Raw genomic sequence first — 13,299 nt, 5'->3', positions numbered from 1 at the left:
TTAGCTGCGGTTTAACTGAATTCTAGGTAGGCAGCTGGCACGGACTGGAAAAGAACCTGTGTAAACGTGGTATAAGAAGAGGTTTTCAAAAGCATTAAGTGGGTAATCCAATAAAGAGAAAGGGACTACACCAATTGCACAAGTGATCAAACTTGAAATAGCTCATTTTAAGAGAACGAGCAACTTGTGAAAGGAAGGATGTGAATTTCCATGACAAGCACCTAGCTGCCATCCCACAATTACAAGCCCCAAATGATGTCTGGCTTCACATCTACTGTGTTCTCAGAGGTGCAAGAGAGAAGGGCTGCATTTATCACTCTGAGCATTGCTCACATACACACTGATTTATAGTTATATTTCTTCCAACAGCCTTAGCTGTGTTTTGGTCCAGGATAGATGGCCAGAAGAAACAAGAAGTCAAAATCAAACAGAGCTGAATATAAACACATGTTCACAAACGTCTGATTAAATTTATTATTTCCATTCAGATGTGCTATGTCTGTTTTACAAGGGCATTACAAAACAAATACTGAATTATTTAATCTAATTTTATGTTCCATGACGTCTGCTGTTGCCCCACTGTTAAATAAGGTCTGAAAATTCACCATTTCACCACACAGGAGCCTGGAAGAATTCTACCTGCTTTCCAGGTGCTGTATTTACATATCCATACCCTGCATAATCTTTCCAGAGGCAAAAATAGGCATTTGTAATGAGGACGTCTATAGCAATAATATTTGCATTTGTTTCTTTTTGTTACTATACAAAGAAAGCAGGAAAGAGTAAAGTTACTTATAGGTACAGCTGCACAATAAATCCTGTTCTGGAGGGATTTTGCAGTATGTTGAAATTTGGTTTCTTTCTGACTGGAAATTCTCCAAAGGAATGTTTTTCCATAGGAAAATGCTGATTCATCAAAACCAAAGCATTTAGCAATTGTAAAAAGCCAATTACCGTGGAAGCCTATCTTGTACTGGGAATGAGCCCAGGCTCCTGCCAGCTTGCCTATGTCTCTGTGCTGCACAGATGGGAAACCAAATCATTGTGAAACTAAAGATAAAAGGCTTGACACGTAGATAAAAACATGGACAGCCCATTAGCTCCTGCTTCCAACGTCCAACGTCCCCTAAGCTTTTTAATCCAACACAACCAACCTGGAGAAGTGCTAGGCTAGCAGAGCAACTGCTCGGGGTGTTCGGAGTGTGGATGGACACTGTTCATATTGGGACACTCAGACCCATCCCCTTCACCATTAATCCTCCAGAGAGAGCTCTTTTTCCCTTGCCAGAGAGTTTGGTATTATTCCGTTTTGGGGAAAATTCTGTTGAATATTAAACTTAATAAAGCTAATTGAAAGGATCATTCAAATATGCCAGTGGATAAGGACAGATCAAACAACCACAAAACTCACATCAGGGAGCTGCAGGTCAGAAATGGACCAGCTCTCAGACTTGCAATGTGCAGTTCTGGAAATCTCATGACTCTGCTTATCCCCCTTATCACCCTGTGAACGCCAGTGCACTCACTCACACCCACAGAAGCCAGAATGAGACAGGGCTCAAAATTACTGCTTGGGGCTCGCAGCCTGGGTGACAATAACTTGCAAAATAAAATTTACAGGGAAGGTCACAAAACATCTCTCAAAATCTAGCTAATTATTATTCTAGATACCAACACTATGGCAAAGAGCTTGCACTAAAGGATGATCTTGTCCCAGTAATAAGCACAGAACCAGCGTCTGTGTTATTGTGAACAGATCTGCCAGCCAGTACTCAGGTGAGAGCTCATGGCTCAGCACATCGTTATAAGCAAATTCCCTTTTTCCTTACTAGCTCTTCGGATGCATTGGCGCTTTCCAGGGCCATCACTGACTGCTCCTCAGTCGTTGTTCCCCCCTCCTTTAACAGCGCAGGGAAGGGCTGAACAAACTGCATGCTGAGAAATCCAGCTCTGTCTTCCCACTTTATTTAATTTGGATGATGCTATTCAGAGCTAGAGCCAGTAGCACCAGGGGACCACAGGAGCGCAAAGCGGCAGACACTCAACCTAAGCTCACCAGAGACAACATCAGCTCCTTCAGGAAAAGGATTGTTATTATGGGCAAAAGTGTTTTCAGATTGGTGGTGATTTTAGATATATCTGTAAGACAGTAATTCAGTGCAGTTTTTGGAAAGCAGAGCTCACTACTCACTAAGCAAGCCGTCTTGCAGGGAGCATATGAATGTGGTGCCCCAGAATTCAAAACAACTGTCAGATAGCCTTAATGGGACAGGGGGAGTTTAATCTTCCAAATCAAAAACAAAAACAGCAAAATTCATGTACCCAGGACAGCATACTATTGACTTAAATGACTTGGAAGTTGCAGTTTCTGTTTTGTTTGGCAATTAGATCACGTTTTATCATTTAGATGCACTAAAAGATGTAATCATGAGAATTACTGTAATGGAATTAAGTATAGTTACTATCCACTAGCCTGTACCTGGGAAAACATCTCACAAATGCTCAGTTCTCAGCATGCAACTGAGAGGCTACGAAGTACAATTACGTCCATTATAATTCTGAATATTGACACATGCAGCCTCAAGGAACTTACTGAGTTTCTCACTAGTGTTAGAACCTGTACCTTCTAATGTGGCATCCAAATTATGTAATTGACAATTCATCCTATTTCTTTTTATCTTGTACTTGAAGTAGATTTTCGTGCTTGTCCTTTTCCAGTGTTCTGGATCCTTGCCTCTCCTGAGAGACCCCCAAAACGTTCCCTTATGGCTCTGAGATATCCATAAAGGAGAGGCTGGAGCAAAAATATTTTGGGGCTCTTAAGACATTGTGAAATGTCAGATCCACAGGATGACTATTACATAAAGAACCACAACCTGACTGTAACAAAGAAGAGCATTTCTACAATGATCTGAATCCCTTCAAATAAATATTCATCTCCCTCTACATCCAAAAGAGAGACAAGGCACCTTTTCTAGAGGAATCCATCTCAACCATGCAGCTTCCTTCTCAAGAAGCTTCTCTTTCCCCGTACTGACTAGAGAACCCTTCTGTTCACTCAGCTGTAGTTATCCTTTGTGAAACTGCTCTTTGGAAGCTGAAACAATAATGGAGATTACAGAGATAAGGAACACTTCAAAGATTCGGGGAATCTTGTCAGAATTTTGTGCAGCCAGGACCCTACAATGAAATCTATAGATTTAGTTTTCAGAAAACCTCAAAGCTCTCCAAGAGTGACATGCCAGTGGTCTCTACAAGGAACATGATTGAGTGCAACAGGCAGGGAGATAAAAGGGACAACAAAAACCTAGTAAGATTATAATGTAGGATTTCCACTGCTTGCTTCTAAACTCGTCTTATGTCAGAAAGTTTGACCTTTAGAGAATCGTTTCTTGGAACAACTCGTTCTGGAGCACACAGGGGAGAGGATGTTCTGACCCCTGTCCTGAAAATACATGAGCTTGGCTTGGTGTAGCTCAAGAAGCAATTCTAGTGGAGCTGCTAATGAACAGTTACCGTCATATATAATTGAATGCAATAATCCTTGAGGGAAAAATCACCAGGAAGGGGGGAGAAAATAATAATCAAAGGAACATTCAATCTAGCAGACTGACACTGGACTCCAATAAAGGGATATTTTTCAAAGCTTTATTTTGTTAAAGACACCCTGAAGCATAAATATAAAAATTGATGTGCTTTGCTAATACATTGTTCTTGTTCTGCTTGAACCAAAAATGCATCCATTAGAAAAGAGAAATTCAACCCCAGCTGAGCAGTAACCATAAATAAAATAGAAACCAGGATTAAATTCACTGATATTTGAGGCCAAAGTCTTCCACATGACTCTCAGGCATTGATCCAGAAGTACATAATTATGAGAAAGGAAATTCCTCCTAATCCTGTCAAGTCCTGACTCCTAATATCTCCATTGATTTTTAATCTTAGTTGTCCTGGGTATGATAGAGTGGAGCTCAGTTTTATCAGTTATTTACCGACATAGCCAAGAATAGCCTAGTGGTATGCATTACAGCATACACGAATGTGAAAAGGACGTAAAAACAAGACAATTATCAATGAGTTTATGAACCTGAATTCCATGCATGCAATTTGAAATACATAGCCTAAAGTATAAAAAGAGTTCTGTCTTTTTAACAGTAATGTAAATTTTGTGCAAAGAAGTAACAGACAAGAAAGGAACTTGCTCAATAAATAAAGCCATATTAAAGCCATGTACTAGAGAATTTATTGTGTCTTCCTCTGAAGACACTGACATGGTCCCTACCATTTGAGACAAGGAGCTAATTAAGTGTGATCACACGTCTCTGTGTGTAGACATGAAGAGGTACCTTTAGCACAAATACTTACAAGGACAGCAGGAGGCCCAAAGGCCACCCCATCTTGAAAATTTATGGAAGAAGTTACAGGAATAAAGTTACAGATTTCTCAAGGCTGCAGAGTATCCCTTTCTGTTGGTTACAAGGCATGCAGATGCCTTGAGATATAGCATAGCTATAGTCAACTGCCTCTGAAAATGAAGTGGCAGTAAAGATGTTTACTACCCTCTCATTTTAAGAGAGGTGATGTAATAGGATTTTAAAAGAACAGTAGGGAGCAAGGGCCTGCCCCAGTTAACCCTCTCAGGTGCACTACCTCGAGCAGACCGGCTGGTTGCCACAGGCAATGCTGGCTGAGATTTCTTCCTGTGGCTGCTCTTGGTTAAAACACAAACAAACAAGAACGACAGAACAGTTCACGGTCTCATGCCCTGTTTTCTGACTAACACAGATCCCCCTGACAGCCATGGACCGGCTCCTGAGCACCAGAGCTGACAGGGTGTGCAGAAATAGTCCCCTGGGGCTGGAACCTCGCTGCAGAGGTGGCTGCTCGCTTGTTGCACTGCCACCCCTGGTCCCCTGCGGTGTGAACAGCATCTGTGTCGCAGCTCATGCAAACGGCCCGACGTTAAATACCTGCTGGATCAATATTTTAAAGGATCTGCTCCGAGTTTCGATGCGGTGGTTGCCTCATCTTGGGAAAGCGGGAGAGAGCAGGACTGATGTTGTGATGGAAAGTTCTTTGGCTGACTTTGTGGGGGGTGGTTTCCATCCCTTTGTGGAGCTGTGGTTTATTTTGTTTCTTGTTCTGTTTCTTGATAGCTTGCCAGCGTCCTCTGGGATAGATTCTTCCTCAGCATTTTCTGAATCTTTGTCAGTACAGTCCAATTCCTTCTCCTCCCAGCTCTCATGCAGGCAATGACTCAGCCCTGGCTCTCACTTTCCCTTTGTTGAACTCTGTGACAATTTTTTCAGCTGCATTGCTATGCGGCCAAAAGAAGTATGTATGCACTGTGCCAAAAAGGAATTTCAAACAACAGAAAGAAAAAGCAAGAAAGATGTTTGTTCACTTCGTATTAGAAGATCTGTGTTTTATGTCTCAAAACAGTATGCACAGAACCTCTGGCATTTGTCTGCCCGGGACTGGTGTGACCCACGGGATGTTCAACTGTTGCTAAATCTGCAGACAGTTTTAGCTGAGAAAAGTTTTGAATAGTCCTCACAATTCATAGGCTTCATATCGCATTATCAGAGGACACTAACAAGCTATGCTGAGACTTGAAAAAGGCCAATGGTGAAGTGAGCCGCAGACGTGGAGTCATGGATATACAAGATGGGTTAAGGCACAAGTCTCTTCGAATTATTAGTCTGGAACTGCTTGCAAGCAAAATAACCTATTATTGTTATTAGAAGCAAGGATGACAGAATTAATGAGTAGAATTTCATTAAGAAAGGAGCAAGGAGCAAGTGATGCTGGTAGTCAGAAGGAGGATAGGGTACCTGGATAAATCTAATGTAAATTTTCCTTCAATAGATAAAAGCAGATAATAAAATCCTTGTTCAGTTAACTGTGTTCCTTTTTCACAATTCATTTCAAACTGAAAACACCCAAGGAAGGGCAAATCTTAACCAACATGGAACAAAGTGCGCTATCTTGATGGGCAGGGGAGGCAATGCAGGCACTGCGATGAGAGATTCTGAATACCATACCCCCAAATCAATGCAAACTCTCAACTAAAATAAGTATCTGTACAGAACCACATCGTTGCCTAGTTATTAAGAGCTTGATGCACCCATGTTTCCTAAGTTATGGAATAATTTGTCTCTCTGAAAGGGGCCTGAGACAATCAAATTCCAAACTGAAGTCTTAACTCAGGCATATGAGAATAGCCTGAATATTTTCCAAGTTTCAAATTTTAGGGGAAAACTTATAAATTCAGCAGAAGAATTTGATAAGCTGTGCATGTTTTTTTTTTCTCCTCCTCCTCTTCCTCAGACTAATTTTGTCACTGAGTTGCAAACTGCTACAATATTTTACTCTGAATGCCAGATATCAACATATCTATCTCATGGGCAAAGCTCTGGTTTACTGATTTTGTAAGAACTCAAACTCAGAGATCAAGGCTTGCCTTGGCTTAGAAGCTGTAGATTTGTTTGTTTTCCTCAGAATTATTAGGACCAGGTGCTGCTGACCTGTGGATACACAAGACCCAATACCTTTGCTGTACTCCTGTAAGCTTTGTACTCTTGTAGAACTTTACCCATATTCAGATCCCTAAATCAAGGAAGACACGCCATAAACAGCTCCTCCTATCAGCATCTTTTCTAGGTCACAGTCAGTCTTTCACAGACATCTTCCCTGAGATGGGGATGTTGTTGCCACAGCCTTTCCTTCGGATATCACTTATATAACAGCGCGATCTGGGCAGTGACGCAAGCCTCGCGCATTCCCGGCCACAGCAGGACAGTGTGTGAAACGTGCACCCGCGAGCAAACAGTGATTCAAGTTACAATAATGCTCCACTTGGGATCTCAATCTGGAGAGGGGCCTGAGCTAAAACAGCAGACAGATGCATGTATTCTCTGAAGAGCACGATTATTTGTTTGTACACAAAGCATCGCCAGGATACTACAAGGCTTTTCTTCCACCTCCAAAACAATCTGCTGCCAGCTTGTCTGAATCCATTTCTGTGCCATGGCTGAGCCTGCTCAGCCTCGAAAACAAGAACGTCTTTATTATAAAACTTACCTATCTTTTTGCTTGTCTGTAGGGAAGGGCTGGAACTGCGGAGACAGAAATGTCTCTGGTCCATTATTTCACTGTCTAATTGTTTAAGAACCAATAAATATTGATTCTGTTCCTGCCTTCCAGCATTCCAAACAAGCTAAATTATTAAAGTGGACAAGGAGGAGGAAAACAGAGGCAAGTCCTTCCCATTCTAGGAACTGGCAAGCTCAGACAAGCTCATCTTATACTTACTGTGGACTAAATGGTACAGCTTCCGTCTCCTTGGTATAAACGTCAATAGTCTCCAGTGGATCAGAAGAGAGTGTTCAAGAAAGTATGATGTTTACACCAAAATGCCTTGCTCTTGGTGAAAAGTTGATTTTGATAAACAAACAGAGTAGTTCCAATGAACTACGACATTATATAGAGGTATGCATTAATATACTGAAGACTATGATAAGGACAACCAGACGGCTGCAGTACTAAAATTGCTGATACTCTCAAAGTCCAAGCAAGGATCTGTGCAAGGGAGGGTGTGGGAAGAGATGATATCTTCTACTATCCAAGTGTTGATAAGTTAAAGGAAAACCTGTAAGTACAGGAGATGAAGTAAAGATGCCTGAGATTTTATACATTTTTCCAGCTACTGAGGTTTTCATTTTCAGATTTTTTTTTTAAATATGATTTATAGCACACTACACAGTCACATTATAACAATGTATGTTATGGTTTAAGAGAGACCAAAATTAAGGAAGATAAACCAAAAAAGTGTATTTGTGGATGTCAAGCTATGGAAGGGCTCACCCACACCAGGCAGGATTCTTTAAACCTTTTCCAGTTTTAGGAATTTAATAATATTTGGCTGGCAGACCTCTAAATCCCTGGGCAACCTATGCATAAGCCAAGTAGGTCAGCTGTTGGCAAACACGAGACCACAGGAGTCAAATGAGCTGGTAAACTCTGCTCTGCCTCACTGCCAATCCTGAGCTAATGGATGGGAAAAAAATGGTGAATAAAGGAATGTGTTCATAATACAGACTGCACAAAATAGATGTTTGCAGTGCAACGTCAGAGACACAGAAATGACACTTAACACTCAGTGTGGGAACTTTCCATCTTTGCATGAAAGATGAACTCGCATGAAGGAGTAATTCTGGCTCTGAGTTTACTCATCAGGAGCATTTAGGGATATAATTAGCTGCATTTTTTTTTTGGTGGGGGAGGGGCAGAGGGGTTGCTTTTTTTAAAAAAATTTCTTTTGTTTGTTTTGAGGGGGCTTGTTTAATTACAATTAGATAACATGAAAGGAAAGAGCAAGAAAAAGGAACTAAAGAGATGTACGACTAAGAGCACAAAAGGGTGCCATGGCAGGGAAAATGACTTATCTTCATCTGATGGAATAAGTTATTCCCATCTAGCTTGAAGCTAATTTTCCTCCCAGCTCTGCATAAAAAAAGCCAAACTATTTTTGGCGACTATATTAGGGAAGACTGAGATGGCTTTTAGGCTCAACAGAAGAAAGACAATTCTGTTATTTGGTCATGAAAAAGTTAGAAAAGGAAATCCAATTATAAATTTAAGCTTCAGCATTTAAGATGAATAAGCCATCAAGTAAAGTAACACGAAGTCAGACCTATTTTCCTTCCAGGTTAAACTGGTGGGAGCTTCCACCACTTTACTGAGGAAAGGGGAAGATTCTGCAACCACCTTGCACAGCAGGCCATTTCTATTTACTCTACTAATTTCTTTAAGAAAACTTTGCAAGAAATCCGTGAGACTGCAACAGGTTTTCTCCGATGCAATGAGGAGCAGAATCTGGCCCCAGTGTCAATCTCTCATCTAAACTTTAACTGGAGGTATTTCTGTAGGAGTTATAACTGACTAGCTGAGACTTTTTTGGTACAGAATCGTGGCTTATCTCAGCTTATTTGAGAGCACGCGCCAACTGATTCCATGAGACCGTATCTTAATGCAGATCTCTTTTTTATTTAAATTGCAAGTTGCAAAGGTCATCACCCACAATCCTGACGATTCTTATTCGACACGACCAGGGCTATAAAACTGCTTATAAACAGTAAAAGCATGTCCACTGTTTGAGTTGGTTCCCTGCTGACATTTCATGCACTTTAACAGAACAACGAGATGAAGACATCAGTCTTTTAATGGCAAAGTAACCCCACGTTGGGAAGGAAAGGTATTGAATCATTTTCCAAGTACGGTGCACGCCTCTGAGGTGCTGAGCAGTGGGCAGCCAGCCCACAGCCCCGCATTCAGGATCTGACCACGTCCCCACTAGGAACCAGCACCTGGCTCCTCTGCCAACAGGGGGGCACAGCAGGCAGGAGGAGCCTAGGAGGCCTCTGAGCAATATGGCTTTGCTGCTCCTCACATCACAACCACATAAGAACCCAAAATACTTCAGAGAGGAAACAAAGGGAGGGGACATATCACCACCTTTGACTGAAAAAAAAAATAAAAATTAAGGCTCTAGTTTTGAGGCTGGACCAGTTAATGAGATGGCCTCCAGAAATTCCTCCCACTCTAACTTACTCTGGTTCTATGACATTTGAAATTGTCCCACGTGTGATATCATCAGCTAAGGCAATTCTGAACCCTTGCCTCCCGCTGCTAACGAGACCAAAGTGCTATACAGTCGTGGTGCCCCAGAGGCAGGGAGCTCAGCCTCACAGCAAGGCCCGTAGGAGCTATGTAACTTGCCAGAGGTGCCCTTTGGGCTCTGGCCCACAGCCACAGACCAGCTCACGAGCCATCAGATCAGCCACTGCAGCACATGCCTAACAGTCGCACCACTGCCCCAGCAAGCAGACTGTCCAGGAATCTTTGTTTCAGGAGGTTTCAGGTACATATAGTCAAAATAACATTGATTTAAGTAGCTGCCCTATTTTTGCTACTCCGCTTACTAGCTCTGTACTCATTTTATTCCAGGAGCAACAAACAGCGCTAGAGAATTTCACATCAGCAATGCATCAGTACCTCATTCCATTTTGTAACGGGGCAGCTCAAGTCTGAATCTTCCCTGCCTACACATAGACAAACTTTTGAACATTATTCTTACCACATACAAGCAAGAAGACCCTCTTCAGTTTGCAAGCTACAGAATTTCGGAACGTTTGAAAATCCAAACTGCAGTGTTTCTCTTCTGCTTCTGAAAGTCAGTTTTTAAAAACAACAACAAACAAACAAAAGGCAGCATGGAGAGCCCACAAGGGGCTGGACTTGCCAGTCCTGGCCAGTTCACAAGAGGGAACACAATCTATCAAAGGAAGCCTTCCCTGGTATGCCCACAGAGGTATGGTCACTCCAGGCGACCCACAGAGGCACCTTCCCATCTAATGTCTATTACAATTAACGAGAAGGATTGCAAGGCCACAGAGGTATCCAAAGATATTTCCTATTTATATTTCCTATTTACATGCAAAGTCTCCCTCAACAGAGGGCTTCCTCTGGTCTTAAGTTTCTCCCTCACCATCACCTTCTCTGCAGTAAGATTAGAGCTGCCCCCGAGGTGTTCACATAAAGCTTTGTTCTGAGGGCTCCAGCCCACCATAAATTGCTTATGTTAAATGACTTTCACTGACATAGGCAGGATATATGAAGTAAATCACTACAATGACTTCTCACCCTCATTTAGTACCAAAGAAACACATTTTACTTTGTTGGGTAGATAAAGTCAGAATGGACAACTGAGTTGCAGTGGCCCCCAAAACTCACTCTAGGTACACCGTGCCCCACTGTGATGGGCACGGTCAATAGCAAAGGCTGTGGAAACCACAGTGAGAAACTCTTCTGAAAAGTTCAAGTTACAGCAAATATGGGAGCCCAGGGAACTCTTACTACATTGCTAAAGCTGTAATTTAATGTTCAGACCAAATTCATTGCACTGTGCATTAGGGAGACAATGTGGTCTGGAGGTTACAGAAGAGGGCTGGGAACCACAAGTATCCTCTTGGGATCCTAGCTGAAATGAGCTGCCCACTGCACGGCTTGAAGGAAGTCACTTAATCTGATCTCTGCATCTCTTAGTCAATTTAGATATAAAACCGGACAGAAAGCAGAACATGGCTAAAATTTCCTGGTGCTGCAGTCAGGCCTTATCTGTGCAGAAGTCTTTTTGATAATTTATTATAGGAGGGAATATCAGAGAAGTGGATCCAAAAAAAGCCTAGTTTCTTCGCAATTAAAACAAAGCACTAAGATCAGCATCTTTTTTAGTGTTAAAGAAATGTATATAAATTGTACAAGAAACACTATGTTGCTAACAGTGCCTGGGCAGAGAGAAAGGAAAATGTCTCAGTCTTATTGCCATTATACCACCCATTCATTAAAGAGATATCTGAGCAACCAGGCTGGCTTTGGATGCTGATTTGGGAGTGCACATTTGGAGTCATTTTGTCAACGGTTTGCAGTATCCATTCATGAGAGAGAACCAGGCATCACAGCAAGCAGATGTGCTGCTCCACTGACAGTCTGTGGAATGGGCAGAAGAGTCCTACCAGGTCAAATGCCTTCACAGCTCCAAAGCCACTCCACAGCTAAGTGCACTGGTATTATTTTACACCACTGCCAGTTTGAATGCTCAAGATTTTCTTGCTATAGTTGGAATCAGATTATCAAAAGGTCTGTTTTTATCATGCTCAGGGTTTCCTGGAATCCACTAATCTTTTTCAGCTCTGAAGTTAGCAGATCATGAAAGAAAAGTGACCTCCTCTCAGAGTGCAGAGTGAGCTAGGTAACTATGATTTCGAAACAAACAAACAAAAACACACACAAACCAGCCACGTACCGAAACTTCAAACTGGATCCATGCCTCAGTTTTTTGTGAGCTTCAAGGATTTTGGACTGGAAAACTGCTGACAGGAGAAACCTGTGAAGCCATCACTACAGCTGCAAATTCAAGAAGTTGAATCAAGCAGATGAATTTGGTTCAGGTCCCTACTTTATAGGAGGATGCACCCTGAACACATCAAAGTATACAGACAGCTCATCGTAGATGGACATTTTAGCCCCTGAAATTTCATTTGCTCTGTATTCTAGCCCCGTTTACTTTCTCCTGATTACAGGCTCCTCAGCAGAGTACCACGTGCCCACCTGGTAATGAGAACATTGCAGTAAAGCTGCGATGGCTGGTAGGCAGGTGTTCAGCTTGGAAATTGTGCAGGAGCCCAGACATCCTCCAAGGAAATTTTACTTAAGAACCCTGCACATGGTTTGAAAAACATATCAAATCATTCAGAGCATGTTAGGCTAGGTGAATTGAGAGCTGCACCAGGATCCAGCCAAAATTTACCAAATATCCACTGAGCCAAGGAAGGGAAAGTCTTAGCTACAGCAGCAACATTTTCCCCTCAGTTTCACATGTAACATAGTGCCACCTAAAAAAAAATAGTTTCTAATATCTTAATTGCATTTTTATTATTTGTATGTTATTTTAAGTTCTTTAAAGCATATTTTTAATATTTTCTTTAAACATTGTATCAAATGAATACGATGGGAAAACATTCCACAATAAGCATGCATTCCCCCTCTGCTCACAAATGGCTTATAAAATTCAACAGTAACATTTTGGCAATCAGAATTATTTACATAGGAGATGGATGACTAGGCATGGGAAAGCAGCCTTTGTTCACATCAAAGGACTACATACAAATTCTCACATGGTACAGATACTCATTTTTATTTACAGACAAGAATGATTGAGTAACTCGATACAAACATGAAGAGTAAGAAGTACAGTAGGCTGAAAGGGGAAAAATGCTGCATAACTTGCCCAGTGTAAGAAAAGTTATCCTATTGCATCATACAGGAAAGTGTTGCCTCAGAGTTCAAGCATGGGCCATGAAAGCTCAGATCCTGCACTCTCTCTTTAGATGTCCGGCAGCACCAAGGAAGCTGCTAAGTGACTCTTCTCACTTCAGCTACCTCACAAATAGGTCTTGTATACTATTAAGGACTTCAGGACAAGAAACAACAAACCTCCGAGCCAAAGACCAGTTTACTGTCTGCAAAAAATGTGGAGGAGAGCACTCCAAGACTTAAACAATTATCCAGCTTTAGCTGTAGCTAGTCTCCTGTTCAGGCTCCCTCCTATCAATCACCTTTCACATTACAAAAAAACCAGTTCATTCAAGGCACAAAATTGGGCCTAGAAATCCACTTTTAGAGGTATGGGCTTGGAAAGATCTCAACAGGGTATTTTGTGTTTGAGAATTAAACTCT

General features: G+C 41.7%; 1 long non-coding RNA gene across 6 annotated transcripts in view; it reads right to left on the bottom strand.

The window, feature by feature from the left end:
* Positions 1-13,299, bottom strand: part of LOC308200030 — a 101,319-nt gene that overhangs the window by 68,897 nt on the left and 19,123 nt on the right. The window contains exon 2 of one of the 6 annotated variants that reach the window (XR_013955174.1): positions 4,971-5,345. The exons of the other annotated variants lie outside the window; for them this stretch is intronic. This is a non-coding gene — a long non-coding RNA (uncharacterized lncRNA). The remainder of the gene's footprint in view (positions 1-4,970; positions 5,346-13,299) is intronic. 6 annotated transcript variants of the gene reach the window in all.

This window comes from Anser brachyrhynchus, assembly GCF_964034855.1.
Source record: "Anser brachyrhynchus genome assembly, chromosome: 9".
In the NCBI taxonomy this organism is placed as follows: Eukaryota; Metazoa; Chordata; class Aves; order Anseriformes; family Anatidae; genus Anser; species Anser brachyrhynchus.
This window is presented reverse-complemented; position numbering and strand designations above follow the sequence as displayed.